At 38.8% G+C, this 25,885-nt stretch overlaps 1 protein-coding gene and 1 long non-coding RNA gene across 2 annotated transcripts in view; one reads left to right on the top strand and one right to left on the bottom strand.

Annotated features, from left to right (window-relative positions):
- Window positions 1-19,419: 19,419 nt before the first annotated feature.
- Window positions 19,420-25,688, top strand: LOC108496823. The gene is made up of 3 exons (XR_001874600.1): window positions 19,420-19,470; window positions 21,903-22,084; window positions 23,062-25,688. It is a non-coding gene; the product is annotated as an uncharacterized LOC108496823 (long non-coding RNA).
- Window positions 21,929-25,885, bottom strand: part of CEP128 (centrosomal protein 128) — a 180,884-nt gene continuing 176,927 nt past the window's right edge. The window contains exon 27 of the mRNA XM_017813894.1: window positions 21,929-22,031. The gene's annotated coding sequence lies outside the window, so the exon portion shown is untranslated. The remainder of the gene's footprint in view (window positions 22,032-25,885) is intronic.

Raw genomic sequence — 25,885 nt, 5'->3', positions numbered from 1 at the left:
GACAAGTATTTTTGTAGCCTAAATAATGCTGTGCAGCATTTACCTTAGAGGTATCCAAAATTCACCCGATCCCATTCCTATTAATTCACAATATTTGCCTGTAGTAAAATTTAATTTTTACATCAAAACATTGATAATATATGTGGCTAAGGCATATATGCACTCTGAAAAACATGTAACTTTATTGACATGTTTAGTGGTATACTTTTATATTTATTACTATAGCTATTCAATGAGAAACTTAGCAGAGTGTCTGTTTTAGGATGTTAGCAAGGTTCTAATTTCACATGAAAAAAGTTAAAGTTGTACCTCTTCCCAAAAAACTCAGATCATTTTCCTAAACCTGCCTGAAAATATCTTCCAAAACACTGGAGCATGCACACACCTAACTTTAAGCAAGATGTATTTAGAAACTTCAAATGCATGGATTTGCAAATGCAGCTAGCATCTTTCACTCATACTGAAACAAATTCCTTATGACATCATTAGATTAAGTGTCCCACTCTTGTAACACATATGCACAGGCATAATGCAAGTACCTTCCACTTTTGACTTGCCACTGCCCTGTACCTCTTGTGACCACTGACATCAGTACAAGTCAGGTGTATAGTTATGATTTTCTAAGGGTTCATCTGTTTGCACGCATAATGTGCATCAATGTTGGTGACTGTAAAAGGAATGGAGCAATGACAAATCATTTTCATGTATCCATGCTTCCAAATAGGACCATCATGATCAAGTTAAGCACAGCAATTCATAAGAGTAGTTTATTAAAGAAGTGTAGCTACAATCAGTCTCTAAATTGGTTCACCTAGTGCTCGTACAATATCATCACTGCTGTAATCAGCAGTAGTAGTAATTTGCCATGGTTTAAAAAAAAAGAAGTCAAAGCATCTTTTAATGTTAATTTTCCTTGAAAACTAAGGAGCTTAACAGCAGCTAAGTCACAGTTAGTTTTATGGTAAACCTAAAAGATAATAATAATGAACTGAACAATAATAACAACAGCGCACTTACGTAGCTATGTGTACTTACAAAGTGCTGTACACATAGTAAATAATTCATTTTAATTAAAAATGCCTTGAAAAGATTAAAGGACACTTGAAATAAGTGAGAAGTGTTGCTCATGACCTCAGCAAGAGAAAGATCTGTCCCCAAATACCTTTATGTTTGAAAATTATTACTGCAACTTAAGCTTAGGGAAAAATAATGCTTAACCACATGGAATAAGCCTTTGGAAAACAGTGAAACTACTTGCACAAGTAAAAGCTGTAAGATCAAGCCCTAAATTATATGTTACAGCTTTTTCCTTTTTTTCTCTTTTTCATTATTTCAGAGATATCAACGTTTCAACATATCAGGAAAAAAATCCCACTGACTTTACTACTGAACTCTCTTAGCAATTTTTATGTGCTTTCTAAGAAGGTGCTTGCCTTTCCTGAATTGTTTGGTTTCATGTCAGCAGTGGTACTCACAGCAATAAAACAAAGAAGCTTTTCTTTTTTGTGCAAAACCACACCTTTCTATTTCTAAGAACGGGGCTTGTTCTCGGCACTCCTGCCACCTGCCCTCAAGAAAAATGCTACATTTCCTATCAGAGAACTTCCTTTTGCTCCTCATAAGAAGGAGGTTGCCAGTAAAAGAGTAGTATGCTGCACCAACTGAATTTCACAGCTTCCTTTTACTTTATTTTTTCACACTTTGCCAGGAGCTAATCCTCTACGGTGACAGTTGCATACTGGTTGCCATTCTCCCCATCATATTGGCCAAAATGTCAGACTGCATGCAGTAAGCAATCAAGACTACACTTCAGCTTCTTCTCACAGCTAAAGGCCATACCACCTCATGTTAAAATTTTCAATCCCTTTCCCCATGTGACTATATGCCCTTCCCTCTTTTTCCTTTCATGACAAATCTACGTGGACTTGGGATGTATCTCTCAACCCTGCTTTTCATTTTTAAGAACACTAAATTTTAATGCATACAACATTAAACTCTCAAAGGCTATTTTTCTAATGCAAGAGCAATTCTGTACCTAACTGATCCATACAGTGCTACAATAATCCTAGCCAATCATTGCTATCCCTACTGAGAAGCAGGAAAGATCCCTCTGGCTAGTGACCTCCATCAGTTTCTTAACCATTTTCAGCAACCTGTTCCAAAGATATTTTAACTAAATGTATATAAAACATCCTTTTTGTTTTTCAGAGGTATATTAGTCTCTTCTTAATATTCTCCAGACGTCACTGGTGATACATGGATATCTGAGCGCATACTATGTCTTTAGCAGGTGTTATGCAAGTGTGTAAGAGCAATGAAGTCTTGATTTCTGGACAGCAGATTTTATGAAAATGAACAAGGAATTGCTGCTTGCATCTAATACCATTTAAAATTTTCTGTGGAAAAGGTAGGAAAGTGTACCACTTAGAGATGCTATGTTCTCCTTTGTAGGAGGTGGTACAGAAGAATCATAGAATCATAAAATTATTTGATTTGGAAGCGACCTTAAAGATCATCCAGTTCCAACCCCCCCTCCCATGGGCAGGGACACCTTTCACTAGACCACATTGCTCAGAGCCCCATCCAACCTGGCCTTTGAACACTTCCAGAGATGGTACATCCACAACTACTCTGGGCAACCTATTCCAGTGCCTCACCACCCTCACAGCAAAGAGTTTCTTGCTATTATCTAACCTAAACCTACTGACGGTGCACTCAGTCCCTTCATCTGTGTCATTAATGGAGATATTTAATCACGGCTAGGCTTCGTGAATGAAGATTTGGGAGATATTAAATAACACTGGTCCAAATACAGACCCCCGAGGGACACCACTTGTCACTGATCTCCACTGGGACTCTGAGCCATTGACTATTACCCTCTGGATGCAACCATCCAACCAATTCCTTATCAACCTAACAGTCCACCCATTGAATCCATCTCTGTCCAATTTAGAGAAAAGGATGTTGTGGGGGACCACGTCAAAGGCTTTACAGAAATCCAGATAAATGGCATCTGCAGCCTTTCCCTTGTCCACTGATGAAGTCACTCCATCATAGAAGGCCACTGGGCTGGTCAGGGAGGACTTGCCCTTGGTGAAGCTGTGCTAGCTGTCCCAAATCAGCTCCCTGTCCTTCGTGTGCCTTAGCATAACTTCTAGGAGGATTTGTTCCATGATCTTCCCAGCACAGAGGTGAGGCTGACAGGTCAGTACTTCCCAGGGTCCTCCATTCTACCTTTTTTAAAGATGGGTACAGTGTTACCCTTTTTCCAGTCACCCAGGGCTTCACCTGACTGCCATGACATTTCAAATATCATATCAAGAAGACAGCAGAGTATAAATTGGAAGTGGCAGCACACAGAAAACTGTAAGAATAGGTACCAAAAATCCTGCAATTCTGGATTACTTTTGTATGCCAAGATATACTGTTTGTAAGGTTGGGCAAATTGGGTGAAAGTGTTTGGTGGACTGTCTTGTCAACATACCTTTAGGAGTAGCTTTCATGAGATCATTGCCTGAAGAAGAAACTATTATTCAGGATTTCAGTTTTATCTTTTCCAGCAAATGCAAAATGCCAGGGCTCTGGGCTTGAGCAGTCGTTTTAGAAGACCAAAGTTTAAGCTCTGGAACAAAACTCTTGAATAAGACAAAGATTTTTAAACCGACATTGAGGGTGAGAAAGGGGCAAAATGGGAGATTTTCTTGTACTTTATGGTCCCAAATTGGAAACATGAATCTCTTTTGATATTTCTGAGATACTTTTGTATTATAGCACTTCAAGCCATAAATTCAGACAGATCTGGTGGGGTTGCAAGCAAATTAGAGCTGTCTGTTCAAGATGCATGAAGCTCAGCCATAGTTCACAGTCACAGTGATTGTATTTTCCAAAGCATCCTGTGCAATGTGATAACATGAGCCTCTATCAGCCAGCAACAAAGAATAACAAGATGTCATTGTGGATGTTATTTCTGAGAGGCAATTATAATTCACTAGTATTTGCGCAGATTACTGAGAACAGGTGTGCAGCAAGGTTGATTCCACTCATTTGTATTAATAGGTCTATTGGGGTATTGTATCTTATCACTTTAATTAATTAGAGTGAATTGAGTTAAGGAGTGGACTAGCAACAAATAAAAATTAATGAGGGACCATGCAGTAAAAAGTAATCCTTTATGTGTATCAGGTAAGCAGAAATACTTTGCTGCCTAAATCAGAGACCTTTTCCCTTTTCCCCTGCAATAGTTGTGTGAATTTGCACACTATGCTGGGAAGGCATTGCTGCCCATCTTTCTCTAAATTTTTTAGTCATATTTGAAGGTATGAACAACAACAAAACCAACAAAACCTCCAGTTTCAGGTCCCACAGATAGGCAAAAGCTGTAAGCAATGGATAAGCTTTCCAGGTACTAGGAAGAACACAGCTAGACTAGCAAACCTGGCCTCACACATTTTGCTTTTCTATGTCCCACTTGCATTACACAGATAAATCCTTCACACAGTCTAGAATATAAGACATCTAGCTCAAACTGTTCTGGGTAACAACAGTTACCCAGTTACTCCCCTTGACGATGACTTTTTTTTTTTTGCTAGTACATTTTGAGTCCCTGTCATGTGCAAGTACATCTACATAACACAAATAAAGTACTGCTTTAATAACATGTGTCCCTTTGTGTCGAAATATCTGAATCACAGAAATTTGCCTGAACAGGCAGAGACTTGTGCAGTCCACTCCTATGCCAAAATATCTTGTTCTCTACAATTATTCTGAAAGGATTGACTCAACTAGTAGAAATTTCAAGGCATGTGATTTCTGCCACTTCTCTTGCAGAGGATTTGACAAACCTACAATTTCGAGAGTTTGAAAGGCTTTTAATACCTACATTTTATTCTCAAAAGATCACTCCATTGACCTTAGTTTTGCTGAGGAATGTAAAATATGGCAGCTAGTTTTCTCCAATGTTCATACGGTTCAGTTATCTGTAGATAATTACACAGAATCTCAGAGTGGTGGACCTTAAAATGAACAGTCAAAGATCATTTAGACCATCTCCCTTACTCAAAGCACGGTCAGCTAGAGCAGGTTGCTCAGAGCCTTATCCAGTCAAGTTTTGAATATCTCCACGACCTCTCATGGCAACCTGTTCCAGTATTTGATCACCTTCACAATGAAAAGGTTTTTTCCTCTGCTAAAGTGGTCTTTCTTGTGTTTCAGTCTGTGTCTATTGCCTCTTGTCCCTGGGCAACACTAGAGAGAACACTTGAGAAAAGTCTAGCTTCATCTTCTTTACTCCCCCCACATCAGATATTGAACACAAAAATATGGGTGGCAATATGACACACAAATGCACCCCTAAGTTCTCTTCTCCAGGCTGAACAGTTTCAGCTTTCTCAGGCTCTCCTAGGATAAGAGATGTTCCATTCTTTTAATGAGCTTCATGGTCCTTTGCTGGATTTGCTCCAGCATGTCCATGACCCTCTTGTACTGGGAAGCCCAGTTCTGGCCACAGCATTCCAGGAAGGGCCTCACCAATGTCGAGTAGAGAGGAAAATCCCCTCCTTTGGCCTGCTGGCAATGCTGTTCCTCAAGCAGACCAGAAGGTGCTAGCCTTCTGTGCTGGAAGATCATGTTATTAGCTCATGTTCAACTTGGAGTCCACCAGGACACCTAGGTCCTTTCTGTCAAGCTGCTTCCCAGACAGTCAGCCCCAGCATTATTGGTGCCTGGGGCTGTTCTCTAGGTGTAGGACTTTGCACTTCCCATTGTCAGACTTTATGACATTGCTGCAGTCCCACTTCTCTATCCTGTTGATGTCCCTCTGAATGGCAGCACAGCCATCTGGTGTATCATCCCCTTTGAATCTTCCTTTGAGCAAAGAATATGTATTGGACCACGCAAGTCACTAATCCAAATTCAATTGAATTATATCTAAGATCGGACTTGGCTTAGCCCAATTTGTGTTGCTCCACTGGCACAAAAAAATCATTGCAAGGTTTTTGAAAATTATGCTAGACCTTGCAAAGCCTGTGATGAGGAGAGTGGCTCTGCTGGTGTAGATGCGTCTTACATTTACAATGACATAAATACCCTTTCATTAACTTTTTAACTCAGAATAACAAACATCTCCTAAAATTGAACAGAAAGGGGAAAAAGCAAACTACTTTTCAAAAGTTCAGGAAACTAGGAAAATAATGGGTGTTGATCATTGGCTCTCTTTGGGTCTGTGGGTAAGCCTTTCATCTTTACATGTCATGTTTGATGCAAATATGAAAGCTGATGAGAAATAGTAATCCTACTGGCAAATTTAGATTTAAAAAACTCATTCCCTTTGCATCCCACCCATCCTGATCCATATACTTCACTTCAACAAGTGGTAATTTTCTCACGTGTGAATGCCTCTTATTGTTTTGACAATATTAGCAACATATTCTTCAACATATTTAATTCATCTTAAAGAAGTCATCAGCCTCTACCCCTCAGCTCACTTAAGCAGCAAGTCAGTTATGCACATAGTAGTCTTCTGCACCCGCTGTGTCCTGAAGAAAGTGTAATAAGCTGACATACTGGCAGCAAGGGCAGTAATGGTGGGCCAACGGATTTATTACCAAGTACATCCTGCATGACAAAAATCTGAGAGAGGGTCGGGTAGAGTCACTACAGACTAATCTTGGGGTTAATAAGGGGCAACGGTAAAGCAACACTATACAAGATGGAGAGGCTTCCCACACAGAAAAAAATAAAACCAACCATAAACCCAACCCCCTCAGGGTTCATGCTGAATTGAATGACTCAGCTTTTTTACCTCTTCAAAATACAGAAGATTTATTATTTCTAAAGTATTTCAAATCAAAGAATCATAATTTTGTCATGAATCACTAGTGCTGTTTCCTGTGCAATATTGATGTTTTCTTGGAAGACATTCATCCAGATACTACCCAGACTCAACTTTGCTAAGATTTTGAGAGCAAATGACAGATTAAGTAGGATGTCATGATGAAAAAATACATTGTAATGATAGAATGAAATGACTCAGACAATATATACCAGATCCTAGTCGGGATGAATTTCATGGTGAACTAAGGAAAAGATTTGTATGATATAGAAAGAACAAGTAATAAAAGGCTACAAAGAACCTTATACTCTGAGGTCCTCATTTACAAGGTGTATTATACATACTCCTTGCTCTCAGAGGTTTCAACCACCATATCTGACAGAGCACTTGAGGAACCTTCTGTATTCCAGGATAATCCCGTGACCCAGCCAGATACACAAAAGCCTGCTCTCACTTTTAAATCAGACTACAAATGCCATATACATCTATGGTAAGCAACATCAGAATCATGGCAGAAGAAACTCTCAGGCTTTCCTTTTGGACCAAAGCTGTTGAAAAGAGATGATTGGAGAGCTAGAGACTGCCTGGGCAAGTAGATATGTCCCTAAGGCTGTGTTAAATATGATGTACATCCAAAGTCCAGTGAGAATACAAGGTGAGAACCATGCAGTCAGCCTCAGTGTCATTCTTGTAGGAACATAACACTGAAGGGCAGTTATTTCAGTCTCATTCTGCTTTAGATAACTCTCAGTACAGTTTTGGTACCCCCTTTTTTACTCCAGTGGGTTGCAGCTTAAACATCTTGTTGCAAGATCACAGAGGTCCTCATGTGTGTCACACGCTTTCCAGCATTAGGCCAGCTATCATTATTTAGCGTAATAACAGCAACTGACAGCCACAACTTCATTTCTAGTGTAGCAACTTTCAAGCTTTTTTTTCTGGAAATGTCTCCTTTGGCTCATGATATGCCTGTAGTTCTGAATTTCACTTTTGAAACTGAATTTCCAGTTGGCTCCTGACTTCTTGAATTATTGCTATAATCATAGGGTTTGGAACTGGCAAGTTTAGAAGTTCATCTCCAAATGGTCAAGGTCATAAACTAAGAGAGAACTGATAAAGACTAGGCAGAAGTCTGAAACTGCACTGGAAATACGAAGAAAGTAAAGATTCTAGGGTGTGTTGATGAAAAGGTAAAGGCATAACAGCTCAGGGAGATTCCAGATCTTCATCTGGTTAATACAACTATGCCCTCTTGTCAGTACCTTGCACTCTCAGGATGGGACAATTAATAAAAGCCATCCTATACATCTGCTTTGTTTGTGGAGAGGTTGGTGATGTTCAGAGTTCAAAATTCTGACATGACCCTTAAAAAGAAAAATAATTAATAATCTGGCTATGTTGGAAAATAACACTCTGAAACCAACCAGGTGTCTTCTTGGCACAGAAGCCCTTTCAGATAAAAATCAAGCTGGAATATTTGGGTGGGTTGGGTTTTTTCCATTTTGTTTTAATAAGTCTGTATGACTGTAAGCCAAGATTAAACAGTGAGAAAGAGATGAAGTATTCTACCCAGTTTCACAGTGCCTGCAGGCTATGCCAGCTACAATACCTTTCAACGCCATTCTATGTCCCATTGTGAGGAATAAAAAACTAAGAAGCCTTTTTGGCAAAAGTGACCGAGTCACTAAGGATAAAATAAATGGGTTTTGGAGAAAAAAAAAAAGCCATGGTGAAACAACCTGCAGCTGACACTGTCTGCTCTAAAAAAGCAGGTCACTAAACTCCATAAAAATACTTGAGGCAATTGACCATAAGCCATCTCTGGTTTCCTGTATAGTGCAGAAACACTGACCTTTTTTGAATACTCAAGCTTCTACAAAAGGCAGGCAAGCCAGACACTGTTCTTACAGGCTAAGGGATTTCCTTCTATCTCTTAAATATATAATGATCATGCTTACAGGAGGTGTTCCAGTTTATCTGGGAATTAGGAAGAACAGACTTTTAGGAGAAAGGAAAACCTGTAGACTAAGTATATTGTTTGTAGCGACTCAAAATAACTAATCAGCCAGAGAATGGATGATGAAAACACATGACTGGTGTCATGCAGTATGATCTACTAACTACAAGGAATTGTGAGTCAAGTTATAAGGTCTAATCCTAGCCTTGACAGCCTTTAGTTTATGTGTCTTATTGGTTTCTTTTTGTGGCCTCTCTATTCATTTACATAAGTTTTTTCTATATGTAAACATGCAAGATTAGTTTTCATTAAATATTGGGGTTTATTTTTTTAAAATCACTGTTAGGGTTTTTGCCTCAACTCTGCCCTCAGCTCTGGAGGTACAGGAAGGAATTCCCATTTCCTTTAACCACTTAAGTATAGATTCCTCTGCCTTTGTTTCACAGTGTAGGTCCTAGAGCCTTTCTCTTCACTGCTGAACCCAGCGTTTGTGCAGCACCTAACACAAAAGGAGCCCTCATCTAGTACAGCAGTCACCACTATCACAGCAGCTACTACCATAGTAGCAACAATAGAGTATCCAGAAGTGAACTTAGCAATCACTTGTATAGCATTTTTGTACTTTTTACTGAATTTCTTCCTTCAGATTCAATTAAAAAATGCTTAAGCAGTTATTTGAATGACAGGATAATTAAATTGTGAGATTAAAAGGCATTTTGATTTTTTTTAATCATCAGCATATATATACCAGGTTCTGCTGCCTATGTTGTTCTCATTTATGCATCCTGTCTACTGCTAAAATCTTTTTGATGTGGACAACAATGATTGTTTCAATGGATATTATTAGTTTCTGGTGTTCAGCATAATTGAAGTTTTTTTTAATTAAGTCACTTGCAAATGCCTTGATTAATAGCAGAATGGTTAAGAGAACTTTTGCAGTGGTAGAAAGTAGAACAGAAAATAGGGAGTGGGGGAGAAAAAAACAACCCAACACCCATTGGAAACAAGCTCCAGGGCATTGTCCCTTCCCTGCCTAGGCACTTCATCATGATTTTGAGAGATTGTGCAAAGAGATAGCATCCCTCAGCCTGACAAGTCCTAAATTATTACACTTTTGCATTATTTATTTTTCTTTACATGTGCCCAAATCATGACACAGGCATGAGTGAGAGAGATTCAGTGTGTGTATATGTACACAAACACAGTATTAATATGATTATTCATAGTTGCATCATAGTAGTACAGGAGTACAGATAAATCAAAATCTCTTCACCTATATTCACTAGACCAACAGTTCTAAATCCATAACTCGCTGAAAGCAGGGAATATAAAGTATTGCCTGAAGGAGGCCTGTGGCAAGACCAGGAACTAAGCTCAGATTTCTGGAGGCCCACTCAAATGCTCTGAAGATGACACTATTCAAGAGAAAGAATAAAGTCAAATAGGAAAGAAGGGTTAAGGTATGATGCTGTGTGAACTCAAAGAGCTTAAGTGAAGGTCACAGCTCAATACTTGAAGAAATTTAAGAGTCCAAGGATTCAGCCTTTACAATTAATTTTTTTCTAAGGGCTGGTTCATCATACGTAGCACTAAGGAGAATGATTTCTTGCAATGAATATGAGCAGATGCTGTCAATTGTCATAGTTTCATATGACTCTGGTGGAGTCAGATCAATGTACATCAGCCAAAGATCTATCCTGCCCTGTGCTCATGTATTTGTCACCTGTATGTAAAAGTTAATGAGCACTTATAGGCTAAAGAAGAATTCTAATTCTGGATAAGAAAAGGTACAATTTCTTCCCTTCCAGTGCAGGGAAGATCATGCCAAAACTGAGCTTGAATCCAGCACTTGTGTATTTCATTTTCATCCTGACACAGAGAGACTATGTCATGCTGAAAAGTTGCACATGTTCTGTCTTAAAATCGGAATGACAGTCCTTCTCTGTGTCACTGAGGTACTGGAAACCTATACATTTTTGAGACACACAGTTGCTAAGAAAACTGGGACAATACCAGCACCTAGAGAAGCTCTCCAGTGGCAGTATTTTCCAAATTTAAAGTTCTACACACAGAGAATAAAACAGTAGTTCAGAAAGCAGAGCACAAAAACAAACACAAGGAACATACTGGTAACATACTGAAAAACAGCCCACACGCGCATGCACCCTCATTTTCTCCTCACACTCCCCAAGATCTCTTTAACATACTGTGCAAACATACTCTTCAGTTGTCAGCCCTTCAAACAATGAAGGCCTCCTGTGGTATTTAAAGTTAGAACATTACTACACGGTTGAGTAAAATTTCAAGGAGCAAAAGAACTCATTCAAAACTCATTTCTGTACCAGTATGTGAAAGAATGAACCTCTAACAAAAAACAGTGAGATGTAATCTGCAATATCCAGAATAATTTAAATATATTATTACACTTACCTGAACTTTTCAGGATAATACCCATATCTGGTATTGCAGATTACTGCCTATTGAGGGAGCCCAGTGCTGAAGTTTCTGAAATAAAGATGAGATACACCGCATATTTACTGACCATCCATGCTGTTCTGTACATATAACTTTACTCTGGTATCTTATCTTAGAGGAAGGAAAAAAAAATTAAAAACTTTGAAAGGCAGTTCTGCTTTTCATTTAATTACGATATCAATTTAAGTAAAATAAAACTGTTGCTACTTTATGAGAAAAGGCTTAAGTAGCAAACTTGATGGAAGAAAGACATGAAAACATGTCTCATTGTCTTTACTTCTTCCTTCTAAACATCACAGGTTGAACAAAGTTTATCTGCTGCCTAAGGGCAGGTCATGTCTGTTAAAGGTTGTGGTCTCTACTTCCACTGACCAGACCTGGTTTTATTCTAGACTTTGTAACATCTGGCTGATTTTCATGCCATGAATTCCCTAACAAGCATTTCCAAGCATTTTCAAAAAACTTCTTTGCACCCCTGTTTGCCTTTCACCAAGCAGCCAGACCAAAATAGAAAATTATTACACTCATAGAAATGGAATCAAAACATTACATAAAACTCATCTCAGCCAAATTTGAGAAAATTGTATTGTTCTTCATTTGCAGTTAGAAACTAATTCCACAAACAATGGCCAAGTAATTACTTTCTGTAATATTGCTGTGAAGCAGTGAAGATTTGAATAAATGTATTGAAGCTCAAAGCCTTGATGGCAGGACAGGAATCCATTAAGGCATTCCTAGTTACTCCTCATTTCTACCTCCTGACCTTAAATTAGTATCTGAAACAGGAGATGTTCTGTTTTCACCACCAATACCACTTATTTGGTTTTGTCTTTGCTGTTAAGACTCTACGCATAATTTTCAGAGGCAAGAGACAAAGCTGTGTCAACTCATTGTCCTGCCTCCTTTTTTTGTAATTTGCATTGTATTATCTCAAGAATCCACACACAAAGCCCAGAAGGCTAACCACACAACAGTGAAAAGCTAAGCAATAGAGTTGCCAGCATACAGTTCACAGATCCTGGGTTCACAAATCCTTATATATACAGTTACCTTTTACTATATCCATTGGCTAAAGTCTTGTACACAGCAAAAGCAAAACACACAAGAGTGCTTTAAATAAAAATAAAATAAACTAAGTCTGCCTATACTAAATTGGGAGGAGCTGTTGACTCACTCAAAGGCAGAGAAACCTGAACCAATTAGAGGGCTGGGCAGTCACCAATCATATGAATTTCAATGAGGGAAAGTGCTGGATTCTGCACCTGGGATGGGGCAACCTCAGATGTACATACAGACTGGGGAATGAGATGCTGGAAAGTAATGCCATGGAAAGGGCCCTGGGGGCATGAAGATGGTGAAGGCTCTAGAGGGAAAGCTGAAGTCACCTGGTTTGTTCAGCCTGGAGAAGACTGAGCGGAGACTTCATTGTAGTCTACAGATTCCTCTTGAGGGGAAGAGGAGGGGCAGGCACTGATCTCTTCTCTGTGGTGACCAGTGACAGGACACAAGGGAATGGCCTGAAGTTGTGTCTGGGGAGGTTTAGGCTGGATGTTAGGAAAAGGTTCTTTACCCAGGGGGTGGTTGGGGACTGGAACAGGCTCCCCAGGGAAGTGGTCGCAGCACCAAGCCTGACAGAGTTCAAGAAGTGTTTGGACAATGCTCTCAGGCACATAGTGTGACTCTTGGGGATGTTTGGACAAGCAGGCATGTGGTGGGATTCTTCGGGCTGTCCTGTGCAAGGCCAGGAGTTGGATTTTGATGATCCTTGTTGGTCCCTTCCAACTCAGGATATTCTATGATTCTAAGAGTCAGTATTGCGGTGTTTTGGCTCATTTAAAAAGAACATCCCACATTTAACATAGTAGCAGGTGAAAAAACGGTGAAACAAACGCACAGATAAGTCAGGTAGGGGTGACTCCATGACAATAAAATAAGGTGCAAAGAGTAGACAGTTTGCAGAGCTAGTCTTTGATGTCTGTGGCCGTCTTCCTAAACAGCAGCTTCAATTGTCCTCCTCTGTAGATGAGTTAAATGAAGAAATGCCCTGAGGACAAAGACAAGAATCTTGATTTTTAAGAAGCTGTGAAAAAAAAAGAAGAAAACAAGTGTTGACATGGCCCAAAAGCAACCAGAGAGAAAGTTAAAAATATTCTGACCCTAATGCAAGCATGGGTTTGTGAGTACAATGACAGAGAGAAGAAAGACAGCTGGTTACCATGACCTACCTGATCCACTAGTTTTAATGGTGTAACCAAATATTTTAAAACATCTAAGACAAAAATAAATAAGGACGTGCTGGACTCCAGGTACTCAGAAATTACTTTCACCATAAAGCTGTCAATGTTTTGCCAAAGAAGTAGTTAGTTGTAATGACTGCCACCTTGACTCAAGTAAAATGACCTCAGCAGTGTCACAGTGGCTATACACCCACCAGAGAGGAATGATTTGCAGTGAAATGCAGGCAGGATAAACTGGCAGCCCTCAAGGGGCTGATTATAATCCACAGTGTGTACTTCTGCAGTGTAAGCAGTACAGGACAGACCCTTTCAGTCTGTTTTTGCTGTCGTGCACTCTCAAAGCTCCTGGGGTTCCCTGGCAACACTGTCTATGTTTGTTCTCGATATAGGTGGCCCTTATACACGTAGCTCCACGGAATATTCCCAGCAGTAATGAATACTTTCCCAAGAAGGGTGCATGGAATCACATGCGAGCTTGACTTCAGCTGAATTATTTGTGCATCGAAAGTTAAACACATGCAGAATCGTGTTTCCAAGTACTGAGCCCAACTGAGTATCACAGTGTAGAGAAAAAGGCTCTCTTTGCAGCTCTCCTACTGCTGCATTATAGGTTACACACTTCACAGCAAGTAGCAGTGTCTCCTTTTTAATCTGGCCAAAATCAAAGCTCTTCTATTCACTTTATTATGAAAGGAAGCATAGCTATTTTGCGGAATAAAACTATTATTCCATCTTATACCTGCAGGAAACTGGAAAACATTTGAGGTTGTTTTCCTTCTCAAAGATGTGATTTTCACAAAAAGTACTAGTGTCTTTTCTTGTCTCAAACCTCTCCCTCCCCCCAAAACCCCCAAACCACCCTAGATTTTCTTGTTGCCACAACTCTCAACCCAACCCCAAAAATACTTTGTAAACACATGCTTTTTCAGGCCTGTGTTTAGCAGAAAATAAACAAGTGTTGAAATATTTGCTCTAAAATTAAAATTTCTAAAGTAGAACCTTGCTTATAAAAAAACAAGAATGTTAGAATAGTGAACGTAAGAAACAAGCAAAAATCTCTGCATTTTGAGGTATTAAAAAAACAAACAAACAAACAAACAAACATACAAAAAACCTGCACATACTTGGAAAAAAAACCAGTTACAGAGCCACAGCTTATCTCACCTGAGTGCCCATTCTCTCATTAACTTATGAGGGAATTCTATTATTTGGCAACCCAGAAGCTGTTTATATACTTCTGCATTGGTCGGCTTTCCATAGAGTGCAAAGGAGGAGCAAATTTAAAGCTTTGAAATCAAAACAAGCACGTAAAGAAATACTTCTGCTTCACTGCATCAACCCTTTTAGCCTGTCACCACAGGTGGATGTGGAAAGGTGGCAGAAGCAATGAAAAGATGACTCCTTCTTGGTGAGATGTAATATGGCCAAATCCAAGGACAACATGAAATAACATCAGATCTATCTCTAGCCTGAAAAGCAAGGGAGTCCCAGTCTCAGAACACACGACCTTGTTCATTTATCACAGGAGAGTAATGTATTCAATGTGTTAATAATGCTGTTCCCTATTTCACTGTTACTAACTCCACTCCCTACAGTCTCCCTATTTTCCACCCTCAGACTGACTTCCAAAATGCAGTCTATTCTTGCCTAAAGCATGGCCTGCTTCAGCTGTAGCCTTCACTCACTGAAGAGCCACTGTTCACCGTCCTTCATCTAATGAGAGGTAGTTTTGTGGACATGCCTGGGAGTTTTCTCTCTCTTGTTGATTATTCACAGGTTGCTTAAGAACACTAAAAAATTTCTGACAAAGTTCAATGTTTTCCTATTCTTGCACTTGCTCAGTCATTTCCCTTTGTGCCAAAATCAACATTATGGATAGACATAAATTTTGCTTATAGTTCTGTTGGCTCTCTCCAATTTTATTTGTAGACACTTCAGACTCTCTGCAGAGTTAATAATTTCCTTCACAAAGTCATTGGATAACACTGGATTTGGTTCTCACCACAGTAAAATCTTACTAAAACCCTGATTATCCTATTTTCAGTGTCAACATTTGCACAAATAGGAGCATTTGCATTTAAGATGGATGACCAAGAAGAAAAATAAGAAAACTGTTTCACTTAATTTTGTTGTTCCTGGCACAATGCACAGCTGTGACTCCCTGAATTGATGGGTTTAAGTTCTACTGGCTTTAAAAATACTTCAAAAATCATATATCCTTTTTTTTCTGTGCACATATATTTTAGGCCATAATTCATTTAAATATTACCAGATTCTGTACAAAACATAAATCCTCAAAGGAACCTCTGATGCTTGATCATGAAGGTAGTGGGGGAAGAGAGAGCTCTAACAGTTTCTAGGATGTTGGAGATTTAAGTTTAGGTTTCTCATTGAAATTAGACAGATGGCCCTGTGCACTGGGCTATATCTGCTCTGCAACTGCATTTCATCTTCATTAGGAGTCCCATTCCAGATCTACAACAACTTCCTAACAAAACTATAGCTGAAAGTAACAAAAGACTGGAAAAGGGGATTACAACAAATTAATATGTCAAGATATTTCTTTATCAGGGAGCAAAATATGTCCATTTGTTACCTGTTCAAAAATATATGTGATTTCTAGATAATACATGACTGAAATACATTGAAGCACCATTAATATTTCTCCTTGAGTATTCCACATAGAAAAAATTACAACACACAGGAGATACATCGTAACTCACATCTTCATCTTTTTGGCATGGCTATGGAAGTGCTCCAGGCCCTTCTGAAGCTGCAGATACCTGCAAGGTAGATAATCTGCTCTGGTTTAACATTATGCAGGTGTTTCCTATTATCAAGGAAAAGCTCAGTCAGTGTGATGTAAAGCTTTGCGTATCTGCCTCAGCAGCCATGGCTTGGTGAAGGCACAGCACCAACCAAATATCAGAAATAATTATGATATCTTCTCCGCTATCACTGACTACAAGACATTGCTCAGTAAGTTTCTCTGATCATCTGGAAGACAAACACAGGTTAGTGCCAAAAAAAGAATTGCTGAACTGACCTCAGAGCTCTCTTTCCACTGTGATTTTGTATGTACACAAGTAAGCAAGGATTAAATGGTTGTGAGACCCATGATATCTTCCTAGGAATTGTTATCACCTATTCTCATTAAATAAAAATGTTTGATTGGCAAATAGAATTTCAGTAATAAAATAACTTTTGTTTCTCTGCTATTATTTCTCTTACTTCACAGTTTCTACAAAGTTCACGACAACTTCTTCAAAGCCTTCCCTCAACCCATTCTCTGACCTTCCTAAAGGCTCTCCCCACCTGACTACTGTCAAAGTTTTCTGACATCCTAAAACCACTCCACACAGCTTTCTCCTAGAAAGTCTTAGAAAATTTCCAGTTTCTTCCCAACAGACAAACACAAATTTCCATCAGTATTGTCTTATCACGCCTCTTTTTGTAAGACATACTGCTATCCCTGATCTCCAGCTTGTGGCTTTTGCCTACTTTTTAAGCTTTTAGCTTCTAAGTTAAAGAGAAAGTGTGTTGGTTTAGATCTTGGACAGTTTCAAACTCACAGCTGATATTTAGCAAGATAGAAATAACAGTCTGCATTTTTGTTGTATAATTACGGGAAGAATGCACGCAAAAGGTCACAGTCTATAGCCCTGCATCTTAGCTCAAGTCTTCAGCTGCCATAGGTTTGTAGAAGCCAGAATCAGTCTCGCCCAAGAACGGTCTCCCTTCCATGGTACAGTGGTTCACATCGAGTTCCAGACAGGACTCCAACCTAGGGCAGAGAAGCGCCTTTTTCTGAGTATTTCAGCACTTCCTCTTCTGTCTGGAACTTCTAAAGCATCATAAAGAAGGAATGTAGCAGTGGCTGTGAAAGCCTGACTGAAGCTTTTTACCTAAAAATTACTTGCTGTGTCAGTGCTAGCTGGATTTGCTGCTTTCCTAACAGCTTAAGGTATTTGAAGATGTGGCTACATGACACTTCAGGAACTGGAAACAAATTTTATTTTAAATCTTTGGGGGAAAAAAGGTCAAAAAACATTCCCCAAATGAACATCTAAGAGCCAGAAGACAATGAAAATCTCCCTTCCAATTTTTTTTTATTATTTTGTATAATGAAATCACGTGACCTTAAGTCATACCAGGAGAGATTCTGATTGGATATTAGAAAAAATGAGTTGCCCAGGGAGGTAGTAGAGTAACAGTTTCTGGAAGTGTTCAAGAGGTGTCTGGATATGGCACTTAGTGATATGGTTTAGGGGTGATTCTGGTGCTAAATTGATGCTTGGACTAGATGATCTTGAAGGTGTCTTTCAACCTTAAAGATTCTGTGATTCTCTGTGATTCTCTGTGATTCTGTGTTTTTTTCAAGTGTCCACAGTTTTTGAGGACAGATGTCAACCATGAAGGCTGGATGTTTTGAGCCGGCACAGGTATACTCCACAGACAATCAATAAAAATCTTACACATGCACTGATGTACCGATGTGCAGCAGCCTCCTTTCTGCCATCACCCAAGCAGACCCGGAATGCACTTTGGCATTAGAATGGGAATTTTTCTACATACATATTAAGACTCCGACGACAACCGTGTGTGTGTGTGTGTGTACATGCTTATCTGGATATATTTATTTTCCATAAAACAGGTCCCCAAAACTAAGTAAGAGGTACATAATTTATATTTCTAATGGAGAAATATTATTGTTGCATTAGGAAATCCCAAAATGTTGGGAAAGTATGATGTAGAAATATCTGTACATTTGCCCTATTCTGAAATTCTTCTGGCAACCACATTTAGCCACAGTTAGAGGCATGACGCTAAGCTAGCTGCACCTCTGATTTTACAAAATGTTTTCATAATTTCTTTGGAAAAATTAAGTCATGTGGTGAGCATTGAAACAAATCCAGTCCTTATAGGAGATGGTCTCAGAGCAAAAGTATCACTGCTTCTACATGGATACACCAGCAGAAAAAAAATACCAGAAGGACTTGGATCTACTGAATTCAAATTTTTTTTTAATTGAAGAATGCTGTCATTGTATATCTAGACACTGTAATATATAGGAGAGTGAATGACTTCCTTTTTGCTTCTCCACTTGAGCAGTATAGTGCAGAGTATTTCGCTCAGATTTTGAGACTGTTGACAGCCATGTCAGATTTTGATTTTCTGAGAATGTTAAAAGGAAAATAGATGAGGTTTTAGATGAAGAGGACTATCAGTTATTTCCAGTTCCTTGGGACATTCACAACTTATTTCAGAAGACAGAGAAATAGCTTTCTGTTTAGTACCTTAGTAAATTATTAATTCACATAAAGATTCCAGCTGTCCAGCTGGACCTAGTTTGAGTCACTAGTTATTGTGATCATTTCTGTTTTTATAAGTGGGAATGATCAGATCATCTCACATATTGGATTCTGGTCTGCAGCACTTTATAGTATATTTCAAAAACTGTATTAAGCTCAGCTCTATAGCTCCCTGACTATTCTTTGAAGAATATTTGCAGGGATGAAAGAATAGCACAAAAAAGGCTTGTGATAATGGTACTGGTGGCAAATAGTATGGGTAAAGCAGCAGGAAATACTTGTTTCACCCTCCTGTTTGTGAGACAATGGATTTAATTATTGGCTCGGACTAACTCAGGTGTGTGTAGGGGAGTGGGAGGAACATGTCAAATCTCACAGAGGCGAGGTGATGCCCTGTCCCACATTCCAGCCCCTGTGAGACTCCTAGGGCAGCCCTGGAGCAGCTGGCAGTCACGGGACATCAGAAGCACAGCCCACACCACACCCTGGAGCCCCTAACCCAGCCCCAGATTTCAGCACAGCAGAAGTCCCACCTGGGAGCAGGGGGTGTGGCCACAGTGGGGTCAAAGCACATAAAAGCAGTACCATGTGCTCTCTGTGTTTGTTTGAACCCTAACACCTGTACACGTGGAAGCTGGACTCTCACAGGACTCTCTAGTGGTAGCTATGATTTTTCTCTCTCTTTCTTTAGTTTTTCTCTTAATCTCCTTTCTTAATAGTTTGGATAATGTGGGACTGAATGGGTCGGATTTTGCTAAATTGTACAGGTTAGCATGTGCTAAGTCAGTGTTTTGTGGAATGCTTTATTTAGGTTTTATTCAAAAATCCTCGATTTATATTAAAGTGTAGAATTATTTGGCAACTATTCATAAATTAAGAGGTAGAATTGCAAAACTTCAAACACCAACCAACTGACAACTTTTAAATGTCATTACCTACACTGCTGCTCCATACTTGTTAAATTACTGGAAGAAACTGTTAAGGAATGTAACGTCTGTTACTGGATTATGTGAGGATTTATTTCATGCCTAAATAATACAAATATATTAATCGATGGTGAGTCTTCATTTTTTATTTTTTTTTTAAATATAGACTGCCTCTTGCAAGAGGAACTGTTGTATTTTACATGTAACATTTATATTTTTCACTCACAGAATTACACTAGCAGCATAAAACTGAAAATACAATCAACTATACAAGAGTTTACACCCGATTTGTGTCATCAGTGCTCCTTCACAATGTCCAGATAACTATAAAAAATGATTTTTCTTCTTTCTCTAGGCACTTAGACTTCAGGGCTTTTCCCAGTGTACTTTTAAGCTAGTATCAAACTCAAGCATACATATTTTGAGGTACCTTTTTAATGACTATGAAATGTCAAAGAGAAAAGGTCTAGCTGTTGCCTCCCATGAGGATGATTACTTTCATAAATCACTGAATGTGAGTAATCCAATATTTGATTATGCATAACTTTCTTTGGAAAGCACAATGCTAGGGCATCTACCACTAATATTTATGCAGACTGAAAAATTATCTTCGTGACTGTTTTAATGAGCCAGCTGCCAAAGATTTCACTGTGATGTAATTATGCTCTATTCTGGTTTTGTATTTACTTCTGTATATATTTCTGTAAAGTCAGTGATTCATTAACAGATTAAGTAGTGAGACAATATTTGTGTATCGTATCCATACAGTATGGGCAGGATAAAAGTGAGACAAATGCACTAAAGAGTAGAATTCAGACCTGGATTAACATAAAACTTCAGACTGAAATGAAGTTCAGATGTGTGCTGGAAGCTAAGCTCTGAATAGAGTGTAGTATCTTACCTAAGTGTGCCAAAAATCCCATAGGCTGTCTTAGTAAAGTTTCAGCTCACAACTACAAAAAACTCACAGACTCCTAATATTCCACTTTCTTGATTTATTACACCTCTAATTCATATAAAACAGCATCACACTGTAAATTTAAGAGTTACATCAATGTGCACTATTCTGGAAAATGGTATCCCTTTAAGTTTTGTATGCAATCAGAAACAAACACAAAAGCAGGATAGAGCTGAACTGGTTAAATAGAACTGAAATGCCATTCTGCCCCATTTTCAAGTCTTGGAAATGCCCTCTTCCAAATTCTGCTTGAGCATCCTGCCCTTAACAAAGTCCCTGAAATACAGAAACTGAAGTTATAAGACCACCCTCATTTGCGCGCTGTAGCAAGCCTTAGAAGCTGCCATCACTATTCTGCTTTCAGCAGAAAACACTGGCCTATCCTTGTCTCTCCTTCTGTAACATTTTAATTCCATAGGTATGTTATTTAACTTGGTAAAGTGTTTGTTTGGGGCAGTACATGGAATGAAAGACATTATAGAAATTAACATTCTATACTATTGCCTCATACTTTTCCAAATAGATAATATCATTGACACAAATGGCTGAAGAAAAAAGTCATGAGAACTGAGGATGTGTGGGCACTGAAATATTTCAGGAATTGAATAATGTTTTCCTTTCTCTGTTTAGTCTGACAGATGACAATGTGTCTTGAATGCTTTGGGACAGAATGATGGAGAAGATGAAAAAGCCATTTGAGAAATGCCTTTCTCATTCCAAATGTTTCACTTTGCCTTTCAAGAGTGTTTCCAAGTTGGGCATAATGTTTCTTTTAGTAATGGCAATGTATAATCCACATAAGGGGTAGCAGTCACAATGCATCCTTCCTGCCCTGCAAACAATGACTACAAGTTTAAACTGGTCTTTGGTAAGAGTGTTCTTCAGGAAATGTTATTTATTGTAACTTCTAATTGTGAATTACAATTATATTTGTAATTGGAGAAGCCTGTGGTTTTTCTTACCATGAGGAAATCTCTAGCATTTCTAGTAGCTAAAACTCTTCAGGCTTCTAGGAAATGTCCAACTTTTTTTAACTGTGCAAACTAGGGCCTTTAGAATATGTAACTCCTCCTTGAGTGAAGACAGCAAGATGCTGCTCACAACAGAGAACAGTTTACCAGTGCAATTTTCTCAAAGCTGGTCTCTTAATTTTGTATAAGTTCAGGAAATAAGAAGATAAACATTTTATCTATATTTGTTTATTGCAGCCCTTGTCTTCTCCAGTGCAGACCATGGTCTTCTTGCAGTGAGAGTACATGGTCCCCTCTGTGCACACAGCCCGGGAGCCCAATGACTGCCTGCAACACCCCATGCATCAGCTGTCCTCCACAGTCAGCCTGCAAGACAAGCCAAAGGCAGAAGCTGTGGGTCTTTTCCTCTCTCATTGAAGGTACACAGAGCAGCAGCCAAAATGGTGCAAAAAAATGACAGTGTACCAGTTGAAAGTACAGCAGAAGTTCAATCATTAGTAGATTTACTAGTTTCAGATCTCCATACTCTCTACCAAAGAGCAACCTGTTTTATATTTTTCTTAGCATTACTCTTCTATCTAAAGATAACACATTATGCTATAACATACACACTACACATACACACTATCTATAATGCTGCTGATGCCTTTGAGAAAGCACGCAGGATCACTCTCAAGGAGAAAAGACAACGCAGAAAGAATCGTGCCTTGCAGAATACACCACCTAAGGAGTCTTTCTGCTGTGCCTTTTGCAACCGGACGTGCCTGTCTCCTATTGGCCTTTTTAGCCACCAACGCGCTTGTAACAGACGTGGGTAGAGCCCTTCCCAAATCTTCGTTCACGAAGCCCAGCCATGGTATGCTATAAACAATGACTTGTGTAATGATGTGTGCAAACTCACAAAGATTGAAGGACTTTGAATTAGTGAAAATCTCATATTTTTCAAATATAATATTTGCCTGAGTCACACTGAAAACAATATCTTAGGTTTCTCACAAGCTCAAGAGTACAAGCAAATGGTTTTGGAAAACACATTTTCTGTGCTGCCTTTAAAAGCATCTTCTCTGAGTTTGCAGGCGCTGAATGAAATTGGTACTTCCAGTGCCATCAGCTGACCTAGACTGACCTAGATAGACGGGTTGCTCTGAAATCTAATAGTCCAGAAAACATTCAGGGATGCCCCATGAGAAGGAATCTGGAAGTCATTGGAAACCTACTAGGGACAGTAGTCTTAACGTCCTCTGGCTATCTGAACTCAAGGACTTCCAGACCTGCTATGGCCAATTTTAATGATAAATCCTTGTAGTACAGGCAAATTTTAAGGTTAAGAAATGGAAAATGCTTGAAAAAATATGTGAATTTAAATTTCAGAACAAATATATTTTGTCCTTGATAGATCATTTACTATACTGCAAAGAAGGACTTGGGGGTGCTGGTGGATGAGAAGCTGGACATGAATAAATGGTGTGCACTTGCAGCCCAGAAAGCCATCCTGGGCTGCATTAAAAGAACCCTGACCAGCAGGACAAGGAAGATGATTCTGCCTCTCTACTCTGCTGTCATGAGACCCTACCTGGAGTGCTGCATCCAGCTCTGGATCCTCAGCACAGGAAAGACATGGACCTGTTGGCACAAGTCCAGAGGAGGGCCACAAAAATGACTGGAAGACTGGTGCACCTCTCCTGTGAGGATAGGCTGAGAGAGTTGGGGCTGTTGAGCGCGGAAAAGAGAAGGCTTCAGGAAGACCTTACTGCAGTCTTTCAATAATTAAAGGGGGTTTATAAGAAAGATAGGAACAGCCTTTAAGCAGGGCTTGTTGCAGCAGGTTTTAAACTAAAAGATGGTAAATTCATACAAGAAATAAGGAAAAATTTGTTATGAGAGTAATAAGTTGCCCAGAGAAACTGTGGACATCCCATTCCTGGAAACATTCAAGGTCAGCTTGGATGGGGTTCACTGCAGAGGCAATTATACTAGGTGACCTTTAAAGGTCCCTTCCAACTCAAAGTATTCTATGATTCTATCCTCTTAGCAGATCTTCCACATCAAAAATGTTACAGAAGACTTGAATTCTACAAGTTATTTTAAGAATCCACCTTCAGTTTGGTTAAGACTTTAATTTCGTAACACCCTAAAATATATGTCAAGAATGTAACTATTTCACATTACCATTTTTTTGTAAAAGTGGCAGCACTGTGCTTGCAAGAGTTACATGGAAAGGTAGATTATCTTGCTTGAGATATGTCTGTAAAAACAGCTGGTTTTCCTTTGCAGTGCAACGTGAAATAGGGACTGACTGAGTCAAGTTATAGAAATTTTCCTTTCTAATAAAATTGAGGTTAGACATGGAAAATTATCACTTGAATAAATGAGAGCTTGGAGCTTAATAGAAATATTTCAGAGAACTCAGGGAAATTGCCTATCCTCTTCCTGAAGACAAGAGACTAAAAATAAAATAATATAAATGTATTTTCTTATGACCCAATTTGTAATGGTTTAAATTGTTTAAAAATGCATGGGTAAATCTTATTTTTAAACAAAGACATTTCTAAAAACTTTAGATGGTTACAATCTTTTAGACACAATTGTTACTTGCTACGTGTGATCAGTTTGAAGTAGACTATACTTTGTTTCAATATGACCATATACATTTCTGACACCTTAAAAGCAACGATTACATTCATTATCTCTAACATTTCAGCAGCATTAACAGTTTTTATAAGAAATACAATAATTTCATTTAAGGGACATTTTGTCCCCAAGAAGGAAATTGTTTATTTTAAGGCAGGGACTTATAAAACAATAAATCTAACACTTTGTTTTCCTTTCTGCTTCCCTGGCTCCACAGCAAGAAGACATGAAAGGACTGTGTCCCAGAACAGGGGAGTCCCTACCTCCAGCTTGTGCTGGAGTGGTGGCACAGGCCTGCCCTGTAGATCCAAAAAACCTTTTCCAAACTTCCAGCTCTGTAAATCTTGGCTCCACAGTAGCAGCCTGAGACCCCTTCCAACAGGGTGGTGAAGCTCAGCCAGGCTGCAGACCTGGAGTGCACAGCCCTACCCTGGAAATGTTCCTGCAGCTACCTAACCCAGAGCTGCAGATGCTGCCTGGCAGCGTTACATCTGGCCAGGTTCAGAATCCAGGTCAGGTTCAAATTCTCTGAAAGTTTGTTAAAACTGAGACATTTTGGACAAGACATTCAAGACTCAACAAAAAGGCATTTTTAAAGTAAATTCTTTAACTGCACAATTCATAACAAATACCAACTCTGAGTTAACTCATTAAATAAACAGCAAAGGGTTGAATTTTGGCTGCCTTCAGCACCTCTCGTCTCTAGCTCTAAGGAAGGTATCAGTTCTCTAGTGAGAGGCTAATTAAGCCTCTTATTTCTCGATGTTATTCCCCACAGAAGGCTCTGACACAGGAAAATAATTATTCCCATTTTGAAGCCAAAATATAAAACACTATCTGTAACTGACGTGATTGGTCCACGGATGCACCAGGACGTTAACCTGATTTTTGAAGTTCCTATTACAATCTGCTTCCCTGACCTTAGAACTTCTGTTTCCATCGTTTTTTGCCCTTACTGCAGCAGTACAGTCTCAATGCCACATTTTTGTCTTTCAGCTGCATCTATTTAATTATGAGTTAGTATCCCAAAAGAAGAACAAAGTGATTATACTTCTATGTGAATTTTCAGGATCTTTGTCTGGTTATAGATATATGAATGAAAATAATGTATGAGCATATAAATAGAAAATTAAAGCTTTATTGTGGCTTCTTTGAAAGTCTGGAACGCGTCTCAGAAGACAGTAAAGGAAACTGGAAAAAAGGCTTTGTTTCAGCTGATAAATGTCTGTTCTCTCAAGTTTAAAATCCATGGTGGAAAAGGTGAATGAAACAAGCCCACCAACAGTGGCTAAATCTATTAACTTCATTTTTATTTTGAGCATAAGAATACTTTTTTAAAAATTAAAAAATTAGTTATAAAGATATTTAATTAATTGGGATATAGATCAAAATAGCTAAGATTTGAGTATTAAATGCTGAATTATTCTGAGAATAAACATAATATTTAACGTTACTATTTTGCCAGAAATATTACAGTTTTTTTCTTTTGTTAGCTGAATGTGGATTTTGAAATAGAATCACTTCCTACAGAGCTGCTTTTGAGGGTCAGAAAGATCTAAACTACAGCTTCAGACCATCTTCTTCTTGCA

This window comes from Lepidothrix coronata, unplaced genomic scaffold (genome assembly GCF_001604755.1).
Source record: "Lepidothrix coronata isolate B3197 unplaced genomic scaffold, Lepidothrix_coronata-1.0 Scaffold43, whole genome shotgun sequence".
NCBI classification, from domain to species: Eukaryota; Metazoa; Chordata; class Aves; order Passeriformes; family Pipridae; genus Lepidothrix; species Lepidothrix coronata.
This window is presented reverse-complemented; position numbering and strand designations above follow the sequence as displayed.